Raw genomic sequence first — 22,033 nt, forward strand, 5'->3', positions numbered from 1 at the left:
AGCACTACAGTTACATCTTCACTATGCTGCTTTTTCTTGGACTTCATATGTACTTGAGATTTTAAAATACTGTCATAATTTCCTGTCCTTCTTTCTCATCCTCTGAATGTTTTTTTTCTAATCACACGTCATTTGGTAAGTGATTACATGATACATTGTGCTACGTTTGCAAGATATGATTATGTCACACTTTGTCTTAAACAATTTATGTGCAACCGCCTTGATTGTCAAAGAAAATGACAGCACAAGCTGAGGGGTCACTCACACACACACACACACACACACACACACATACACACACACATGGTGGTCTATAATTAACCAAAGAAAATTTAATTACTGCGTGGGTCCAACTGATGTCTCTGTCTTTACCTGTTTGCATTTCATCTGGTTTTGGTTCAATTCTAAAGTTGTGTGTGAATTATGTTCCTCCAGAATAACAACAATAAAAGTCTAATGCCCTCTGTTGACAATCTGAGGAAGCAGATTCAAATGAATTCTTGCAAAATGGCAGTTTAAGCTGCTCAGCACTGCGGCCACATGTGTTTTTATTCTCAGCTTATAAATAAACATTTCTCCAGATATGGATGCCTGCCACTGAGTGACCTTTTATTACATCTGTTTTCTCTTTTTTTGTCCCTTGCAAAGAAAAAGCTATATTATTATGTAAAATTATGCTTATGAAAACATAAGTCTGCCCCTCTCCCGCGTTCACCTTCACCTGGCAAGCATGACTCAACTTCACATTTTCCCCACAGTGTGTGAAAGACAGTTTTTATTGAAGCCAGGTGTGTACCCACGTCCTGCCTGATAATGTTTCTGGACAGAATTCCTCAACCAGAACGTAACACGCTCCAAGACTTTACCGAATGCAGAAATAAACATGAAACAGTTGTGACTTGTGTTTTGTTTATTTTTAAGATATTCTGATCTGAAGATAGAAAATAAAAGATGAAAAAATGGCAGATCTGATTATTTGAAGGGAATGTCCCTTAGACATTTTGCACGGGACGAACTGTGATCACCGCTGAATCTGCCAATTGTGGATCACCAACATAACAGCTTACAGTAAGGAGTGCAAGACAGCCTGACAAGAAAAATCCCCTGAATGGCATCATGAATGATGTAAAAAGAAAAGTGCAAGAGGGAAAAACAAAACACACACTCACGATTGCAGAGGGATTCTTGGTTTTGAACAACTGCATGGCTCCACACACTACGAGCACCAGCAGCAGCAGCAGCAGTTTGACCACTGCTACCCGGGCCAGTTTGTTATCCTGTGGGGCCAGTTGTAGAGAGGCTTGGGTGGAGGGGGGGTCTATCTGTGCTTCCATGTTCCTTTTGATGCTTGGTAGTATTACAGTAGAATAAGTCCTCTGTCATTGGTTGAACAGGCTGGACTGCCTACTGTGACAGAGTGTGGGCCTCTCATACCCAAAAGGAAGGCAGTGTTGCATCTCTAAGCAGAAAAAAGGGGGCCAAAAAACGAGGACGGAGGGGGGGAATTTATTGATAACCTCCTTCCTGTCTGTGTGACGCAGCTGAATCTGCTGTTAGAACTGATTCCTACCGGGCATGATAATAAGTTGATGTGATTAGTCTCTTGCACCGATCTAGACTCCGAGTCAGCGCGGACGTGAAAGTCCATGCCGGGTTTTTAGTGGAGTCGTCCGCTCAGACGGGCTCCTGCAGACGCCAGCCTGCTCTCCTCTGCACTGGCGCTGTTTACTGGAAGCCCGCTCCGCGCTGCTTCCACCAAGTGTCTCAACACTGTGAGCGGGATCCTTTCCAGAGGCGAGCCGCTGAAAACTTGTCCCAGTCAGTCTCACTCAGGAGGAGCCAGGCAGAGAGATCCAGCCCAAGTAGCGGAGAGCGGAGAGTCCTCTCCCCACCTCCTCCTCCTCCTCCTCCTCCTTCATCAAGACTCTGAAAGCCCCACTCTTTTTCTGTCCCTTTTCAGTCACGCACAGTCTTTTTCTGGGTCCCCGAGCTCCGCGTCTCTTCTTCTTGTTTGTTGTTGCTGCCGCCGCCGCCGCCGCCGCCGCTTCGGGAAGTGAAGGCGCACACAGGAGAGCCGAGAAATAGATGAGCTGCTCAGAAGTGCGTTGTTAGGTGTTGTTAATAAGGCAGGACTGAGCGTAAGAGCAACACCTTTGCTTTGCCATGGAAGTGCGTGTCCGGTGCAGGGGGATGTACGGGCTGAGAGGGGGACCTGCCGCCTGATATCCAGCCTCTGTCCCAGATAAGGGGAGCATGCCTCAGAGCTGCAGACTCTTGGCTGCACAGGAGTTCCCATCAGACTGTCTATCCACAATCTGACATTTAAAAAAAGAAAAGAAAGAGAGAGAGAAAATCACTTCTGCTGACTTCATTTAGGCCTGTTTGGCTTCACTACTTTTCAAGAAAGGTAAGAGATTTTTTTTTTCCTCTCTTTTCTGTTGCAGTAGACTATTCTGACAAGTTGATGCGGAGTGGAGTAACTTTTCTTTCTCTGCTCGGTCACTTCAGAGCCTTACGTTTGAAAGGAGCATTTGAAATAATAATTAGACATTAGACATTACTCTAGTTACAGTGCGTTTCAGCTACTTTTGCTTTTGCAGTGGGCCTAATAACCGGTCAGGTTTTTGTCAAGAGGAACGTAATTTGGTTTGAACACTGAATAAAGTGGGACACCTCTTTTTGTGGTGGTTTGATTTGCCCGAGGGGATACCGTGCTTAATTGAAAGGTGGTTAATCGAACCATAAGCAGATGTGGATTGATTTGTTCGGCTGTCGAGTTTTGGCGGAAGGGAAATTGTTTCATTTTATTTATTTAGATGTTTTTTTCCAAGTGAGGAAGCAGCGCATTTTGCGTGAACCAGAACGCGTAAAGCTCCTTTTAATTGGAATTCATGCCTCCAGAGTTGAAGTGTAGTTTTGTTGGTGGTGCTGGTCAACCGAGCTTATTCTGAATCCACTGACGGTCTTGTTGGTTTGAATGGGGATTTATGCTGTGGAAGCTTTGACCTGAGAAGCGATGTCGGCGTGATTCCTCAGACCATTCAAAGGCTAATCCATTATAATTGGGGCTAGTTCTATTTGTCCAAAAGAAAGAGGGAGAAAAACAGTCAAGCCTCGCCTACCGATGTAATAATTAGTTTGGGCCAGACTGTGATGCAACGGGCTAAAAGCGTAGGAAATGTCATATCGGAATCAATCAAAAGACGAGTGGGGGAACAAAAAGAAAGAAAACATGCGCAAAAGAGGACGACTTTGACTGCTCAGACTTAACTCAAACCCAGTTGGCGCAGAGTGGCAGTAAAATTAGATCCTCTTACTGCACATTTATTATTTAGGCCGACCGATTCCGAACGCGTCTTGTCAACCATGTGTTAAAGAGCAGGCAGCAGAAGCGCACATGCGGCGCGTTGTGTGCCTCTCATGGCCCGACAAACACACAGCGGCCAGCCGGTGATGCATGGCAGCCTGGAGCAGGGCAGTGATCTTCAGTGATCGATCAGTAGATTGGGATAAATTTAGCTCCAGCCTTCACATGCACCACTCGCCTGTGTGTGTGTGTGTGTATGTGTGCGTGTGTTTTATTTTAGGCTGTGCGCCTGATCTTAAGAGAGAGGGAGCTACGAATTCCTTCCTGGATTAGAGTCCATGAATGTGTCTCATTCCTGTGATTGGTCTCTAATATCTCTGTAGGGCACATTCATCTTTGCTGACCATGAGAGGGATACACAGCTGCTGTTAAGATGTGACCTTTGTTGTGTTGTACATGATCTAACACTACAGCCCTGGCTGAATAGGCTCAACCTTTTTCTCAGGCGACGTGATGATAGAAAACAGAAGAATAAACCAAGTGTTTGGAGGATGAAGAGGCTTTATCTCACTGGTCATACATAACAAAGTGACATTCTGTTGAATTCAAAGGCTCCCTATTTGGGCATACGTATTGGGTTTTTCAGGAATGTGGAAGAAATGGGCTAATGCACACTTTTATCAGGCTCCAGGAGATACACTTGTTATTTAAGCCTCGCAATTGGAGAACTCAATTTTCACGTGTTGGTGCATTTAAAAAAAAAAAAAATGTTTGAATTAATGCAAGTGCAAATTCCAGCTGTTTGGAAGGAACATATTAGCATATCAAAGTGGTCAGAGCCCTTACACAATGGAAGGAGTCGTATATTTTTTCTGCCACTGGTTTTTGGCTGAGCCTGAAAGGCTTGAGAAGGAGTGTGTGTGCGTGTGTGTGTGTGTGTGTGTGCTGGTAAAACTGAAAGACTTGTGTATCTTCCCCCCCTTTTCTTGTAAGCAGGTCCGTATGACACCTTGTGTATAACATAATCTGGTTTCACACAGCAGGGTAATTGCACAGTGGCTCACGTAGTGGTGAAATGTTGTGCGAGAAACATTTGGTTTTTACTAGAAAAAAAAAATCACAGGGTTAATTTTCTGAGTTCCTAATTAATACAGAGCAAAATTTTAGGAATCGTTAGCACTGAAAACGTGCGTCTACTCCCACTGGAAATAATACAAACTACTGGTGAATGCAGACTAAAGAAAGAAACCATCTTCTCGGGTGTCTCAGTGCTTCACATCTTCAGCTCGAACACGTTGTTATGAGCATTTTACGGTCAAATGCAGCATGAGGGAGTACCTTTTCAGTCTATAGCCTCGTCTCAGTGGAAGTGCGTCCGGTTTCAAAGAACTGCAGCTGCTCTTGATCTACCAGAGCTCCAGATTGCCCCTCTTTGCTTGTGCGTTCATGTCTACTCGCAGATCAATACAGCCCAGCACACTTCTATATGGGTTTGGGGGAGACAAAGTGCTATATTTCACCCTATTCTCAACTCTTTATATTGTGCTGTTGGAGCACATGAGACTCTTACGAGCGTGAATGGGCGAGTGGGTGTGAACGCATCAAAATTTGTGACATTACGGACTATTGTTTCATTTTCTGCTGGCATCTCCCTCCCACCGCCCCCCCCCCCCAGCTGTCCTGAAAGGTTTTGTGCAATCTACAGACTGGAGTATTAAACCGACTTTCTGAGCTTCTTCTTCAGATTTTAAAATTATAACAACAAACGAGGCACTTCTACCCTGGCTTTATTAAGTAAATGTGTCAAACTTAATTCAATATGAGCTTCCACACACTGACCAGTAGCAACATTTCCTTCCTTTTTCTGTTGCACTGTTTCGCAAGTGTGCTCTGAGCAGCGACTGGCAAAGTCCATGTGATTGATTGAAAGGCTGCATTGTGGCTGTTTGTGCTAGCATTACATTGTAGGGACGTCGTGCTTTTATTCACAGCGAACACCGTGGCCAGGCGTGAGCATGGCAGCATTTATTGCCCAACAGTGTGTAGGGACCAATTTCAAGTTTCTCTTCTTGCAAATGACGTGTTAGTTGTTAAAGCATTAAGATTTACATCCCATTGCTTATTTGCCGTGTAAATTGTGGGGATGTGTTTTCAGATGCAGGCTTTTCTGTTGCTAAACCACCTACAAGGAGCCATACTGTGCAGATAACTGCTAGCCATTAAAGGGAAGAAACAAGGCTGTAAAAGAAAGCTATGGCAAATTTGATATAATGTGCTGGCCTTTGGTGGGCCAGAATGCCTCCCCTTTCATGACTGATTTTATTTTACGATTGGCAATCAGTAAAATGCTGCGCGCCAGCGTGTTCCCCTCCCTGCCATTTTGTGAAACATTTGTTTCCACTTGCCAAAGGCCTCTGGTGCAGCGGGGGATTCGGTGCCCCTGAAATGGCAGGTGAAACTTTCTGCTTGCCTAAATAATTTCCTAGCAGAACATTACACAGCAAGGACACAGGCCCTGGAAAGTGAGGGTCAATTGAAACTCTGGTGACAAGAAACAACACGGATATTAGCCGATGGCTCTCACATAGCTCTGTGTGCTCCGGTTTAAGTGGCAGCTTCCCTGAGCTTATCTGGCGTCTCTTTTTCATTGCATCACTCGTTTTCTGCTTCTCTGAAAGGTATTTAGAAGAGAAGGGAGAGCAAAGTGCAAGACAGGGCAGTAAAAAGTGTCGTGCGGTCGTAAAAAGATTGGGCGTATAACATATTGACCTGGTTTCTAATCGTAACTTATGCATTTTGCATCACGCTGAAAACACTACCTGTGTTTCGGAAGAGATATGCTGTGTGCTGCTGGCAGTGTGCGTTCAGGTCACTCCCAACGCTAGAGAAATGTCAATAAAGCACTGTGCAAAAAGAGCTTCAGGAATTTAACGCTTTAGGAATTAATTCTTATTATTTTACAGATTAAAATTAAAGCCATCACGTAAGTGATAATTAGTTTTTATCACTTGGATAATTTTTAAGATCTTAAGGAAATTGCAAACACTTTTAAGATTATTGGAAAATCCTCTAACTGCTTTCATAATTACCTTTTATACGTGGTAGTTATTTTTCTTGGTGTCATTTCATTTGTTACATTCATTCCTTTTCTAATGTAAAGAAGACTAACATATAGACAACACGCACACACACACACACACACACACACACACACACACACACTGACCCTGTCTCATTCTTTGTGCTATGTGAACAGGACTTGTCCTTATCTGTGCACAGCTGCAGCACTATTTGGGAAAATATTCAATTTCTGTGTGACAGAGGAGAACCTGGGAGGCAAGGCTCTGAGCAAACAGCAGTTATTGCGGCTCTGCCATAGCAGCCGAGAGCAAGGCCTGGCTGGGAGAGAGGGGGGATCTGCGGACGTCTGCCAGGGGAAGGAGTAATGTCTCGGCTGGATTATAGGAGAGAGGAGCACATCCACACTTAAAAGCCCCTTTTCCAACAAGACGGGGCTTTTATTTATGGATGGCGTGGGTAAACACACCAGGGCAATGTATTTTCTCCATATAGACTGTTGTTGTCCTCGACAGTTGTGACTCATTGTAAGTGGGATAAGTTTTATTCCTGGTGCATTTTTTTTGTCTTCCTTCTTTTCTTTTTCTTTTTCTTTCTTTTTTTTTTTTTTTTTTTAATAATAATAATTTCATACTTGGCTGTGGGCGTTCTTCTGTGTATTCAGACTGACATTATTCCAGCAAAGTGGGAAACCGGTAAGCAGTGTTCACCATTAGAATCTGATTGCATTTTTGTTCAAATGAGAGTGTTTTTATTTTTTATTTAAAAAAAAAAAATAAAATCTGTTGTCCTTTTTTTTTAAGTCATGGATTTTTTTTTCTAATGCTTGTAGCTCTGGCTGCCTGTTAAATACTGTACATTCATGTTGTGTTCAATGATTTAACAGTTAAGTGAATTACTATATCATCAAAACAGGTTTGTTCAGTTTCTTATTGCAAAAAAAAAATCACCAGTTGTACATCTTCCAGTTGGTTGAAAATGGAGCTGAAAACGGGTTCTGATCCGGTGTTTCACTGCTTCCTTTCATGTGTGTGCATATTAATGTTGTACAGTAGAAGCTCACCTAGTTGAAGTCTATGTGTAGGAATGCAGTCTTTTAAAAGCAGCCTTGGTTGTGGATGATCGGATACACCAAACAATAGAGTCAAACTGTGAAAATGTGAATGTGAGCCATGCGTGTAAATGCACTCTGAAACACGTTTGACATCTCGCCAGATAAACATCTTATGTTTGTGCTCACTTTTTGAAGTATATGCATCGCCGCTTATTTTGTTCTATATGCTTATTAGGCTGTCTGGTTGGGTTGGACGTCTGAGGCTTTGATAAATGATATTTTATTGTACAGTATTTAGTTGAGGAGTGTGGAAGCTTTGTTCTCCCAATTCAGTTGCCAAGTCAGATGGAGTTGAGCGTCTGGTCTGGGAGTTTCAGAGGAATATCACAGGCATGGTAAGTTGCTAAAAACTAAGCTAATCAACAAAATAATTGTCTGTTCAATTGCTACCATGCCAGAGACATCAAACACAGCCGAGGTTGAAAAGACAATCAAATTATCTCCTAATGATTGCTCACGCTGACAGACGAGCACTTGTGAGTTGGTTTTGTTTGTGGGAGACATATGTGAGGCGGGAGAAGTTTGCAGTCGCTCTCTTGGAAATTTCTGTGGCCATTTTCATAATCTACATTGATATAAATCATCACCTGTAATGAAAACAATTTTATCTTATTATGTGGTTTTTGGCATCGAGACTGAGAGAACAGTATTAGTCTATTAATTTCATGCAGTTAATCATGAATCCTGCTGCTTTTATCCTTGCTCTACCCTCCCTGTGTGGTCTACAAAAAATGTTTCTGTTTCTTCTACGGGCTAAAGTTTGGCCCCTATGTCTCCTCTCTCTCTCTCTCTCTCTCTTTCTTTCTGTCTGTCCCTCCCTCCCTCCCTCCACCCCCCCACCCCTTCTCTCTTTCTCTGTCTTTCTCTGCGTAGATAATGTCTCTGCAAATGATTTAACCGCCCTTGTTGAGGCTCCTTCCAGTAATTGAACAAGCAGAGACTGGGTGCTTTACAGGAAAACACTGGTCATATTATCTCAGATCTCCACGACCCTGAGATTCAACAAAACACTACGTTGGATTGGACTTTGCGGACTACTTCGAGGGGTCTGAATTGAAGAAAGAAATCAGGTTGGCTTTTTGTCATGGGAAAATGGATGCCATTAATTTTCTGTAGGCTCGGTTTATTGAAAGTGTCTCGTGATTGGAATGCACGTCTGGTGAGATCCACCTGGGGGTAAAGTGCAGGCTTGGGTGGTGCTTGGTTGGCTTAAGAAGCATGCGTGCGAGAGAGGCTTGGTAATAATAAATGATAAATGAGTTTTGACAAACAACGCTTGCAGCATAGCAATGTGTGTAATCATATAATTATGCAATTATGTATAATTAGAGTTATAATACTATCAAGAAATATTTTTACACGTATTTATTATTTGCACATTAATTTTTTTTTTTATTACTAATGTTTTTTGGAGCTTAGACGGACAAATTGCTTGACTTGAAAATATTTCTCAGATGCCCATTTTTCAGACCGATTGCTTCGGGTTGGAATTTTTTTTATTTTTATTTTTTCATTTTTTTGGCAGACGAAAGGGGGAGCTTTGATTGTGTTGTTGTGGAGCAGAATTGACCTTGTGTGTCAGAATGAGGTTTTTCTACGCCTTGTTTCATACAGAGCACTCTTCGACTGAAATGGCCTTAGGAGGAGCTGTTCTTGACAGAGATGCATTGTTTCAGGCAGCCAATAAACCACTGCGCTGAGTGGCTACATCTGTGAACCTCATCTTGACTACAGTGTGGGGCTAGCAACAACACGGCAACTGTCACAGCTGCACCTGCTGCTGTCTCAGTACAGAGCCTCCCTCTCTATTGCCCACAGAACCGCATCACTCTTCTGTCCGTGACAAGCCAGAGGCGATGGTCTCTGCTTGGGTCAACTGGAGAGAGGCTTCTTGGGAAAACATTTGAAAACACAGGACAAAATGTCAGTCCCAAAAAGAGATGTTAAAATAAAATTTCTGCCCCGAGGGCCAGGATTTGGTTCCATTAGAGCTTGGGTATAAAATGCCTGTCTGTAAAGGGCTTAGGGCTTAGTAAAACCTGACCGCTGCTTGCATGTTCATTCTTCAGTGCATTTGTCCAGCTACAGTAACAGTCTGGGGTATGATATGACAGCAAGTTGTCTCTCCTTAATATTGTAAATGATGAATACAGATAAATGGAGCTGACTCTTCTGCACACACACACACACACACACACACACACACATACACCGCCCCTGCTGTATTGAGGACATTCAGAAGATGATCTGATCAGCTAAGAAGAGATTCACGAGCATTAAAGGCTTTTAAATCTCATATGTGCTCATATTTGCCACACTGCTGTAAAAAGTCATAGGACTGGCGTCTAGTATTGTAATAGCATTCGCATATTTTTGCACACGTGTTTTATTTGCTTCAGTGGATACCTGAAAGAGAAACCAAGAAGCAAGAAATGTCTTGCAAAAAATGACTATTGGATCATCATGTTGTCTCAGAAAAAGATTACCGGAGGGGAACAATGCCGAGAGGATTTTCTTCAGCCAGCAGAAGAAGTGATGCAACATGTCCACTTCCATGCCAAATTGAACTTAGGAGTGTGAAAAGAAATGCAGGGACACGAGGAACGGGGCTGACGTGAATGCAGATAGTGTGGGATTAACACAGGGGAAGATTGAGCGACAGTGGCCGGTGACGTCTCTTTACAGCTTTGCTTGTACAGCTGTGCCAGGCCTGGCATTCACTGCTGTCTGCTGGATCCAACTCCTCCTCCACTACTGGGGGTTAGGTAATGAACATCTTAAATACTGCAGATAAGTTGAGCTTCTGGATGTGAGTGTGTGTGCGTGTAGATGGAGAAATCAAATTACTAATGTATTTCAAATTGGAAGGCTTAATAATGACACCTTGATTTGATCTTTTTGGCATTTGCACAGGAAAAATACATATACAGGCTACCCTAATAATTTGTCATGCCTCTTTCTAAATGAGGTGTGAGGTGGTTCTGCTGGTGTGAATTCTGCTATAAATCACACATACCCTGACTGCTTTATCCATCAAACCGCCCTGTTTGTCTAATTCAGCTATTCACTCCCTAGCAAACTGTTTTTTAGTAATCAAGTCAAGTGTGAGAACTGCAGCTTCTACTTCACACCTGGTATGTTTTCCCTGGCGTGAAACGCATAGATGTGAAGAAGCCAGAAAGCAAGAAAAGATGGAAGTAGCCAACAGAAATCACAATCCAGTTGAGCTAGTATATATTATGTATTATATACGCCCTCATATCGGGGCAGCACATACATGGATAGTATATGCATGTTTTGTCGGTGTGGCTAAAATAGTTGTTTGTTGGTTATTATTTTTAGTCTTGAATTGCTTGAAACATATTTATTCAGCAGGCTTAATTTAAAAGAGATTCGGTGTCATTGTGGCATCAGTATGAAGACGCGGAGAGGAGGATCTCCAAAATGTCAAAACTTTTATGTAAAGAAAAACTGCAACATCCACCTACTGAGCAGTAGATAAAGTGGACTGCGAAAGTGTAGTTGTAATTTGATTTAAGCAAAAAGTGAGGCTTCAGGTTTTACTGAGTGTTTTACGCAGCTGACTGCGACTACATAAAAACAGTCTATAAAACCTGACATTACATTTTGAAGAACCTTCTTTATTCGGACGTAAATGGCACCGACTGGTTATCGTCATCTAGTTAGTTAAATGCCGAAATGCCCAAATCGCCGGGCAAATATAAGATTTTTCATCTTAATCTACTTTATAGTTCTGTTTGTGCTCTTGTGAGAAACAACAACTAGGAACATGAAACCTAACACATATTTTTGTCACCGTGAACCGCTTTGTGATAACATCAAAATAAGGTTAAATGGTGACCGGACAGAAAGCTCTGAGCAAGCTGCACAATTTTGCACAAAGTGTTGCATCTGTGCCCGGCAACACACATTTCATTTTTAGCTTCAGCATCAGCAGCTGAGCCAATGTGATGAGTGCTATTCTTTAGTAGTTGGTGGAAATGGGAATAAAAGCAGTGTAAAGAGGATAGTCAGATGGGTGGGGGGGCGGAAACTGGTTCATTTTTGTCATTGCAGTGGAGCCAGGGGCATTTCCATCATTCATCAGCCGGAGAGCTGATTACTAGTGAGTCTGGAGTGAGCTGACAGGATGCGGCTCCTGCAGCCATTACCATCAGAAATAGGTCCAGCAGGCCAGGGCGTAGGCGAGGAGCTGCAGCTCGAAGAGGCCGAGACCTGCCTGAAGGATGGAAAACTTTGCCATGTTTTGCCCAATAATTTCCATCTAGTTTAAAGGTGAGGTTTTGTATTTGGTGTAGATATTTAGCATGGCTTCAAAAGATCTGCCGATAATGAACCACGGGAACTTTTGCTCTTTAAATGGTGATGTTGAAATGTAGCTACCAGAAACTAAAGCTGAGCCTAACAATCAGCAATAGATGGTGAATTTTGCAGACGCCGCAACGCCTCCTCACTTTACTGCAAGGGCCAAAAAAAAAAGGGAGGAGGGGGGGGATGTTTTATTCTCTCACCTGAAAAGGCTCATAGCCTCCTGTGCATAATGGAAGCTGTGCAGCAAAGGGAGGGGTGAGCAGATAATACTTGGAAATAGTGCAAAAATATTCTGACTGCTACAAGACTCTCTCAGCTGCATACTTGGTATTTAAACTTTAGCAAAATTTAAACGCTTTTTGCGCCAAGGAAGAAATATGTAATGAGGCTTTTATAACTCGACTCATACAACTGGAGCATGCAATGATAGCCCCAAACAAAGCGCTAATTGACGCTGTGGATATTTTGGTGTATAAAACATAGAAGGATGACAGAGATGGAAAATATTCAGAGGATAACTGCTTTTAAGTCTTTTTTTTTTCAAGTCACATTTTAGCTTTGAAGAATTACTTTTTTTACTTTTCAAGGCGATATTTGACACAATTTTGCATTTTTTTTAAATCATTAATATGTGAAATCGTGTTTGTGAGTGTCGTATGTGTCGATCACCTTTTTCCGAATTCTTAGGTCACACTTGGTTTGGTAGACAAAGTCTAAAGTCTTGCAATTAAGCACAAACAAAGCTGTGTCACACTTAATCATCTGGTGCTTTTCTGTGTTTTTCAGTGATTGCTTTTCAAAAAAATGTTGTCATTGATGAAGAGGGCGGCGAAGGCAAAAAGTTCAGTTCCATTTGAGTGAATTCAAATACCTAAGACAGCAGACTGCTCTGCTATTCAACAGGACCTTATTGTATAAAATTAGTCTTTAGACATCAGTACATGCATCTCATTCACACGTGTCTCTGTTATATTGTGTGACAGTCATCAGTACAAGGTACACACAAACTCAGTATTTGTTTATTATGCTAACAGAAACTGGGAAGGTGATTCTTATTCTATATATAAACTAGTCGTTTTAGACAAGTAAAATGTAATCTTTCATGTACATGATTCGGTGCCTTATGTTGCTACAAACCACCTCACAGAGGCGCTTGTTGTTGTTCAGAGAAGAATTTCCCCCACCAAGAGCCCTTGTTGAAGTATTACCTTCTCTCCCAACATGGGACTTTGTTATCATACTCACTTCATATTCATATGGAGTCTTATTCTCCTGTCATTATTTTGTATAACTTTGAGCTGCAGCAATTACACTTCAGTGGATTACCCATACAGAGATACAGAGATTAAACTCTCTGCTTCGTACTACCTCCAGCGCGGCGTTTCAAAGGTGCGACCTGTACTGCAATCCGCTATCATTTGGCAGAGCACGAAATTGGTCAGCCTTTCAGAGTTTGTTTGGGAATTCGAATCCCTTTGGTATTCAAAACAGGAGGGCCCTACGACAGGGAGATAATTTCCTTGTGAATGTTTTATCGCAGCAAGCTTGACAGTCTCCTGAATCTGCTGCTGTTTTCTCTCTCCTTGTGTCTTTAGATTCCCTGACTTTGGTCCGGTTATTCACAGAGAGACAGAGGAAAAAAAAGAAAAGAAGAAAAACAAAAAAAAAAGGAAAAACCCTGTTTGCCCTCCCTCCTCTTTGTTATCACAAAAGAGCAAACACATATTAAACATACACAAGGTGCAGAAGCGGTGATTGCTGGGTCTGCTGTCCTACTGTGGGTGGCAGGGGATGATAACATAAGCCACAGATCCATTTACATATTTTTTTTTTTTAATCATGTCAAGACTGAATCGTGGTCAGTTGGAAGCACGACATATTCCTGAAAAGAGATATTTTTGCATATAACAAACATGATATATATATATATTTTTTACCATTACTGCTTTTTTCTCCTGTGGTATGCCATGTGTCCAGGTTTGGGCAATGGCAAAGTACAGCAACCCCACTCTATCAGTATCTACTGAAAGGAAGCCAAATGTTTGTGACCACATCTCTGACTTGCAAATTGAAGTTGAACCTTTTCTCATATTCAAATGTCCACTCTCTCTCTCTCTCTCTCTCTTTCTGTCCCACAGAGGCTGATGCATTGTACAGTGAGCATGCAGGAGTGAGATCCTATAGCACCTTAGTTATTAAAAGGGTGGGAGGGGGGGGCTGGAATGAGCCAATCTGAGCTTGTTTGCATCACAATCCCCCACACGGTGCTGATGTTATGCTAATGACACACTCTGGAGAAGGCTCAGCCCCAAAACTGTCCTCTCTCTTTCACTCTTTGGGGAAAGGGCAAGGAGGAGTGACACTGAAACTGCACGAGCAAATCTAATGATGCAGCCTGAAAATCCAGAGCAAACTTAAGTGACTCTATTTTGTCACTTTGCTGCATGTAAATGTGGTATCAGCTACACCACCCCCACCCTCCCCACCACCCCCCATTTTATTGAGAATATGATTCATGTTATTGTGCAGCTGAGTGTGTAAAACATTTATTTCTGAGCATTTTCAACATTTTTTGTGTCTTTGGGGGAAAAAAATAAACACCAATATACCTTAATCAGGTTTAACAAGCACCATTATGTGTCAGGGCACTGCCAGTGAGTGAAGATTTAGGGCTGACAAGTGATTGCATTCAGGAAAGACTACACCCACTTCTTTTGTCTGAGCTCCCTGACTAGACACGGTGCTATAGCTTCTTTTAGGTTGACATGCACTCCTTCCCCTGTCTGACAAAGGCATTCATGTCATCTTTTAGATTGAAAATAGATACGGCAGCCAAGCGATGGATAAAGTAGGCTACAGTAGATCCACTCCACTGCAGAAATAATTTGTATAGCGTAGCTTCTGCTGTAAGGGTAAGGTCTTTGTGCTGTATTCTATTTTAACGTGGACTGAGATTATGTGGCGTCCCTTGTTTTGGCTGAGTTTGCGTCTGTCCTTCCACCGAACCACAGAAAGGTTAAAAGCCTCAATTAGACACAGTTCCAAGGTTGGCCACATTATGCACAATCTGAAAGAATTAGCACCCTTCAAAAATCAAAATATCCACCACTCTAGAAACACAGTTACTGCTTTCCAAGCCAGTTCATTTTTAGGAGATTTTTTTTTTGTTTTTTAGTAATGTTAGAAATATTCAAAAATGGAGCATCTTTTCTCGATGCTTTCTTTAACAAATACCGAGAGAAAAATATGACGCTTGCTTAAATGCAACGATGGGGTGAATCCAGGTAATCTTTAAGCCATTTTTAAATGTAAGAGTCACAAAGGAGGAGATGTAACTCATCAAGAAAAGCAAATAAAGAAGAGAAGGAGCTTTTAGACAATGTGGACTGTGCAAAACAGGCTATGGCTCAACATCAGGATTGTGCATTCAGCGTAAGGCAAGGACTTACTTAATTATTTCATCTTACATTGAGGGTGGAGTTAAAAAACCAGCTCCTTTTATTTTGGTCCCAAAGATAATTGCTCACTTTCTCTTTTGTTCCTCATTGCTTAAGCGACATGAATAAACTGCTTATTTTCCAATGTGCTCCACTTCCATTTTAAATGTGTCTCTGACAAGTCATCTTCTCCATTACCTTCTTCATGTTTTGTGTTGCTGCCCGCTACCTTAAAAATTAATCATCATGTTTAATAACGCCTCACGATCACGGTGCATTATTGATGGTGAGGTCCTTAATAGAAGGAGGGAGCAGGATTTTTAACCATTCAGCCACTCATTTTGAAGAGGAAAGGGAGGGAGGAGGGTCACAAAAGCTGCTTACTGGTGCATATCCTAGTAAATACAGCACATTATTATCATAGACTAAAGCCAGGCCCTGTGCACCCAAAAGGAGCTTGGTCCCTTTTATGCAAAAAAAAAGAAATAAATAAAATATAATATGTTACACAAGCTGCTGAACTCAATTACGCTTTTTCATTGAACGTGACCCCAATGAGCAAATCTATGGCCTCAGCTGTCTATTTGTTCATCGTAGCTCAGTTCCAAGCATGCAAGCAACATGAATGACTCACAATAGTTGTGTCTTGCTGTGAAATGTGTTGTTGTTCTTGTTTTTGTCCCCACTGCTTGACCTTGCTTAGACACATTACATTGTATTATTTTTACGCACTGCACAGAAATGATTGCACTCGCGCTGAAACTGAAAGTATCAGCTGAAGTTTGAGTGTCTTGGCCAACTGCCGAACTCAGTTTTCGCAATCCCTGATTCGTTTTGAGCAATTTAGCCATGGCAAACTGGATCACACACGGATGTTTCTTTAATGGTGTCCTAATGTCGTCTCAATCTGAAAGTATTTATGTGCATTTATGTGTTAATTGGATTGGGTTTCTGGACAGGGGAATATGCACTCTATACTACATGCTGTCTGTGTATTCCAAGGTGAATCGTGCTGTGTCAAGGACTTATTGGACTTGATTGGCAGGTACTATCACCATGAGATGCCCATATAATGGCAGGTCTTCCATTCCTGACCTTCCTATTTATCTTGCTGTATTAATGTCAGCCTATTAATTCCTAAGCGGAGGAACATTTGGCAAAGACACCGTTTAACGGCCCTGGCTGAATCATTCTTATCTCAACAGACCTGAAAGGAATAGTTTTGTGCTATCAGCAAGTGGAAATGACATTTTGAAATTTCATTTGAGATAATCCACTTCACTTCCCAGTAAAACATCAAAATTACAACTAAAAATGTACGGAACCTGTATTATAAACTTTGTTACCGTAGCAAATCATCTGGCTATAATCCATGTGGACAGACAGGTGAAGGTATCTTTCAGTGCTAATAGGATTTTGTTGCATTGCTAAAGTGATTATGAGGCGATGGAGTAAATATATATTCAGGTAGAGGGCAACATAGCACTCAGTGCCGTTGGGTACAGATGAAAAATCATGTGAGGAAAAAAAAACTTACTATATGTTGGCATTTTTAAATTGGGGGATATTCACTGATAGATATGGACGCCTCTCAAAGCTACGCCAAAATAGATTTTCTTTCTATCGTATGAATTTGTTTTTGACATTGCTACCATTTTTGTCTCCATAAATGTATTGATGAGTTGGAGTGTTCCAAGCTTTGGCTCATGATTGCTTTATTTAGTAGCCATATGTCCTGACCTGTGGGGAGTACTCTAATCGATTAATTGAGTGACTCATAAAAATGATCAATGGTGCAAACACTAAGAGCAGCCAGCATGACAAGCCCCACACTTGTGTCACACGCTCTCTCTCTCTCTCTCTCTCTCTCTGTTACTTTCTGTGGCTTGCAGTGTGTCTTGCGTAAGAGCGAGCGAGTTAACGATTCATTTAATCCAAACATTATGATCCACAGCTTCAAAAACAATTGTTTTTATGTACTCTCAGATGATGAAATGGGTTAGGTAACACCTGAAAATGATAAATCGCTGCAATGCAGTGTAACTACACTAATGTGGGAAAAAATAGTCTTCCTACCGAACTGTTATGTTTTGCTAATAATGTTCGGATAAAATGTTGTAACAACCCCCCAACACACACACACTGCCCACCACACACACACACACACTCCAATCAGAAAAACCCTCATGCTTTCCTTTTGTTTTCCCCTTTTCCCGCTTGTAGTCCTCCCTTTCTCCCTCCTTTATCTCGTACATCACCCCACGCTCAGTCCCCCTCCTAAAGCAGCTGAGCTGTCCTGTTGCGCAGCATGCGTCTTTGACCTGGTATTTCACTGGCTGAGCTCCTGTCAGGGTCAGGGACGGCGTTTGGGGCACAAGCAGTCGCACGCTGTTTGGTTGGGTGTCATTCAGCTTCTCTAGCCCTGTGCTGCTCTCAATCATTCCCCCAGCAGAGGGGTCAGCCTCTGATTCCTTCCTGCCCCATATCTGACTCAGTGGGGCTCCAGACTCATCCCATCACCAGCCCAATCTGTCCCCTCTGGAGTGCGAATTTTCTGATTTACGCTTGCAAATTGTACATCTTCAGCAGTGTCAAGGCAGGAACACAATCTCTTTTGGGAATATATTTCTTCCACAGCTGATACTGAGTGTTCTGCGACTGAGCCCTGTGTCCCCAGGTATTTTAGTTTTTTCCTCAAAGTGGGTAAGAGAAACAGAGATAACAGGATTCTTATAGTATGTATGAATTCATGTATGAGTATGCTGTTGGGAAAAGCCAATAGAAACCAAATGTGTTCCCTCCTCATTCAACATGTGGTGGTCTGTTGGTTCTGATTTACATTTCAGTGAATCTTTGGTCCCCTATTTCCCTTCCTTTGCATCCCTGTGATGTTCCATGACAATTAACATCCCAACTCTTTCTTGAGGTCTGTTGAAAGCTCAGGGGCTAATTCAAGGGTCAAGCAAGACTTGCAAGCTGTCAATCTTTTATTGTAAGTGGAGCCCCCCCTCCCTCCTGCACCCAGGTTCTTTATTTTGCCTCCCCCCCCTCTCTTCACCCAGACCTCGTTTATAGAATGGCCCAACTCTTCTTCTATTCTCCTGTGGCCCTCTAATAGCTAGAGAGGGACAACCGGGACCTTTGTCTGAGGAAGCCGGCATTCTTTCACATCTGCCTCTTGTTTTCAGACCCCCGCTGCATTCAAATTTCAAACTGTCCTTTTCAATCACCCCCTCCTCCCTCTTTTCTAATAACCCCCTCCCTCCCAGTTACTAAGCCTTTTATTTTATTTTCTCCCAAGAAGGCCAACTGAGCTTCTGCAATTCACGGTTTCGTCACTCACTTGTCAATTATAAAGCATTCTGTTGTATTGAGACTATATCCAGTACACACATGTTTAAAGCCTCTGGGCTCACGCCCCTGTGGCTTCCCTTTTCTCAGAGTGCATCAACATCTGTCTGCAGTGACTTCATATTTAGCCAGAACAGTGTGAGGCCTGTTGATTTTTTAGCAATCTGTGCTTAACAATCACAGAAAACTGCTTTGATCATTTGTCTAGTGCATTAGAGGCAGCCATGTTGACGACGAGACTCTTCATCGCATATCCATCCATCCCCCGTATAAATGGCAAAAAACCCAACACAACAGCAGATTGTTGCAGATACTAAAACCTGAGATCACACCCAAGTCGAGGGCTATTTAAAAAGGAAACAGCCAAGTTATGATCACCGGCAGTTTCTGATTCAAGGCGGGGGAGAAAAGAAACCCCCAGCTGAGAGGGGAGACCTCAGCACGTTTAATGAGGAGAACGGCAGCCTTCAGTCTCCCTCCTGTCCGTGCCTTTGGTGCCTCAGCATGTTAAACATTCGCAGCATGATACAAAATATATTAAAGTATAGGACTGTTATCATCAGTTTACAGAACTCCCTTCCCCTTGTACTAGGGATCTACATTCTGAATTTTTTTCCTGGTAGGGGGTCTCGACTGCCTCGGAGGCAAAACTGTTTAAAAGTGTGTTGTCTTTGTCTTCACATTCTGACACAGGAGGTCTGTTGAGCACGCTGCGACTTTTTTTTACACTAAGCAATGATGACAGGCAAGCGAGGATAATCATATTGAATCAGCACTGTTATCTCAGGCTGAGACTTATAATAGAAGTTTGTTTACATATGTAAACACAAGCACCGGGAGTTAAAGTGACATAAATATACTGGAATATACACCTTTAACCCACCCAGTTGGCAATTTTGTTGTCGTATGTTTCTTCATGTTTCAGTTTTCAGTTTTATGCTGTGATGATGCTGTGCTTAAGGTGTGTTTGAGGTTAGCCAGAGATCAGAGTTGTATCTTAAAATATGCCAATTGTTTTTACTTCATGATTGGACCCACAAAGAACTGCAAAATTTCCCAACACTTACTAGAATTACCCACACAGCCGCCCTCTCTTCGTCTTGTACCTCTTTCACATTGGACAAAGGGTACAATCGACAGTCATTCCAGCGTCACTCTGCACTCTGCGCTCCGCAGGAGGCACTGCTATTTATCGTCTCCAGCGCCGATTGGCTGTGATGTAAACAAATGCTGATTTTCAACCTTTTTCCAGCATGATGCTAAGATACATGTTGACGTTAACAACATTGGCGTATAAATACTTTTCCATCCATCCGAACCTAAGCAGTACTCAGTCTGCTTCGAGTTTTGAAAGAGAGCTGAAGTAAAAGACATTTAAAGTAACCACCGTAACATCGTCACTGTCCTCCATGTCAGCACTCGTTCAGTTCTGTGCATGTGAAATTGATGGGAAGAAAACAAGATGGCTCACTCTTTGACTATCTCTATCATCAGCTCTGCACAAAACAAAACAATGTGTTATTGACTTTTTTCTGGGTGTAGTCTGATGAGGAATATGATCTGCTGCTTTCTGCTGTTCCCTACTTCTAACATGACACACCATTAAAAAGAAAAAAAACAAAAACCAGAAAGGCAAATTTGTCTACTGGGCTGCTACTGCTCTACTGCGCTTAACGGGTTCGCCCAAGTTAAAATATCCAGCGTATATGCACTGATTTTGGGCTAGAAATGGTCATAAACATGTGGTCTTAACATAATGTGACATGTATCGTACAAATATTAATATGTATGCAAAGTACAAATTTAACTTGTGTGGTTCCACAAACATACAGTTTAATAGTGGCGACTGCTTTTAACCTGCTCCGGGTGTAATTAAAGGTACACTCAGGTATTCAATTTGCAAAACTGTGGAATTTAATAATAAATTACAGTTCATCATTTTGGAATTAAGGAGCCAATGTGATGTGACTTTTAAAGTTCTCCAGATGGATTTGCACTAGTTTTGGGTACAGCACTTAATCCACTGCATTAATCTGCTCAATTTAGACGAGTAAATCAGTGTGTTTATGTGCACTCTAATAATTCGATTACAACCAAAGTAAGGCAATACTCCAGCTATTGCAACTATCTTGTAAAATCTTTACCGGGTTATCTTACTTCCATCAAGGTCATAAGCCGAGTTGGGCAGTGCATTATTCTTTGAAATTGCACTTGGCATATCCCATATTGTCTGTCTTTTGATTCTGTGCACGCACCACAGAGGTCACGAGTGAACTAGATGCAAAGTGGGACTATATTTGATAAAAGAGTGACAAGGCTAGGGAGGGTGGGAAAATAAAACTCATTTTTTTGAGTGACAGTGAAACAAATTTAATGCTACAACCGACACCTCCAGTGATAGCTCCTCTGTGAACCTGCTCTGTAAAATTTGATGCGAAAACGTATTATTACCAAAGATGTCTCTCTCCACTTTCCTATTATATTACTATTTGTTGAATGTAATAATTGAATGGGATTATCATCACTTAGATCTCATCACATGTTAATGTGTGTGTGATCCCAGCATTTTCTGTCTTACTAAGTGGGCCAAACAGTAAGACTTTGTGGACACGGGTGAAGATCATTAAGCCTATGTGCTCTCTGTGCAGCTTTATTGTGGAGACAATCTGCTTAAGGGCTCGTTATCCTGTATGGACCTTCAGTGTAGGCTGATTATTTGTAGCCACTTGCCTGATAAATTTAATTCATGCCATATGCACTGATCAACTGAAGGACAAAGGTTTTGTTAGAGTCCACCATGTTTGGTCTCAGTGATCAACTTTCATTTATCGAGTCTCATGACTGCATATTATTCCATTGAAACTAAATACACTGTGGCTGCATGAACTCTCCTCCTGTTAACCTCTTTTAAATGGCTCTAAAATTAGAGGTCTCAGGTGAGGCATAATGTCATACTAGATGAGCTGATTATGGCAGGCTTAATTATAACTTTGTTGGTTAATGTGTGCACGCCGCATGTTTTCTCGGTGAAGAATTATTACACTGTCTGAGATCTCAGACAAAATAGATCAAAGACTCTTCAGGCCGTGGATATTCTCTAGTGTGGAGGAGCCAGCCGAAGCTGATTTGTGCAGCTCTGGCTGCAGATGACAAACAGAATTCCTCACCGTCTTTTCAGTTGCATCGTCTTGTTAGCTGCTAGTATGATGGATAACACTCAGTCCCTTGAATCTTAACAAACAGTTGCAGGCTGCAGACAGAAAAAAAAATGGAATGCTGTTTTTGATTGTGCTAAAAAAGAAGACTAACAAAAACAGTTTCTAATGGGGTCCTATGTGCCTTGTTGCCGGAGTGATGCCATATCCCATGGTGAATGTGCTAATGGTTCATGGGAGTGAGAGTACTGAGCTTAGC

The 22,033-nt window shown here is 42.0% G+C and overlaps 1 protein-coding gene and 1 long non-coding RNA gene across 17 annotated transcripts in view; one reads left to right on the top strand and one right to left on the bottom strand.

Annotated features, from left to right (window-relative positions):
- Positions 1-895: 895 nt before the first annotated feature.
- LOC124060293 lies at positions 896-3,778 on the bottom strand. The gene is made up of 2 exons (XR_006843549.1): positions 2,571-3,778; positions 896-2,315 (listed from the first exon to the last, which is right to left on the bottom strand). It is a non-coding gene; the product is annotated as an uncharacterized LOC124060293 (long non-coding RNA).
- adgrl2a (adhesion G protein-coupled receptor L2a) overlaps positions 2,293-22,033 on the top strand; it is a 93,382-nt gene continuing 73,641 nt past the window's right edge. For 15 of the 16 annotated variants that reach the window (XM_046391055.1, XM_046391061.1, XM_046391059.1 and 12 more), the window contains exon 1: positions 2,293-2,407. The gene's annotated coding sequence lies outside the window, so the exon portion shown is untranslated. Of the gene's footprint in view, positions 2,408-8,400; positions 8,570-22,033 lie in introns of those variants that run through there. The other variant, XM_046391056.1, reaches the window with a different exon arrangement.

The sequence above is a fragment of the Scatophagus argus genome, chromosome 6 (assembly GCF_020382885.2).
Source record: "Scatophagus argus isolate fScaArg1 chromosome 6, fScaArg1.pri, whole genome shotgun sequence".
In the NCBI taxonomy this organism is placed as follows: domain Eukaryota; kingdom Metazoa; phylum Chordata; class Actinopteri; family Scatophagidae; genus Scatophagus; species Scatophagus argus.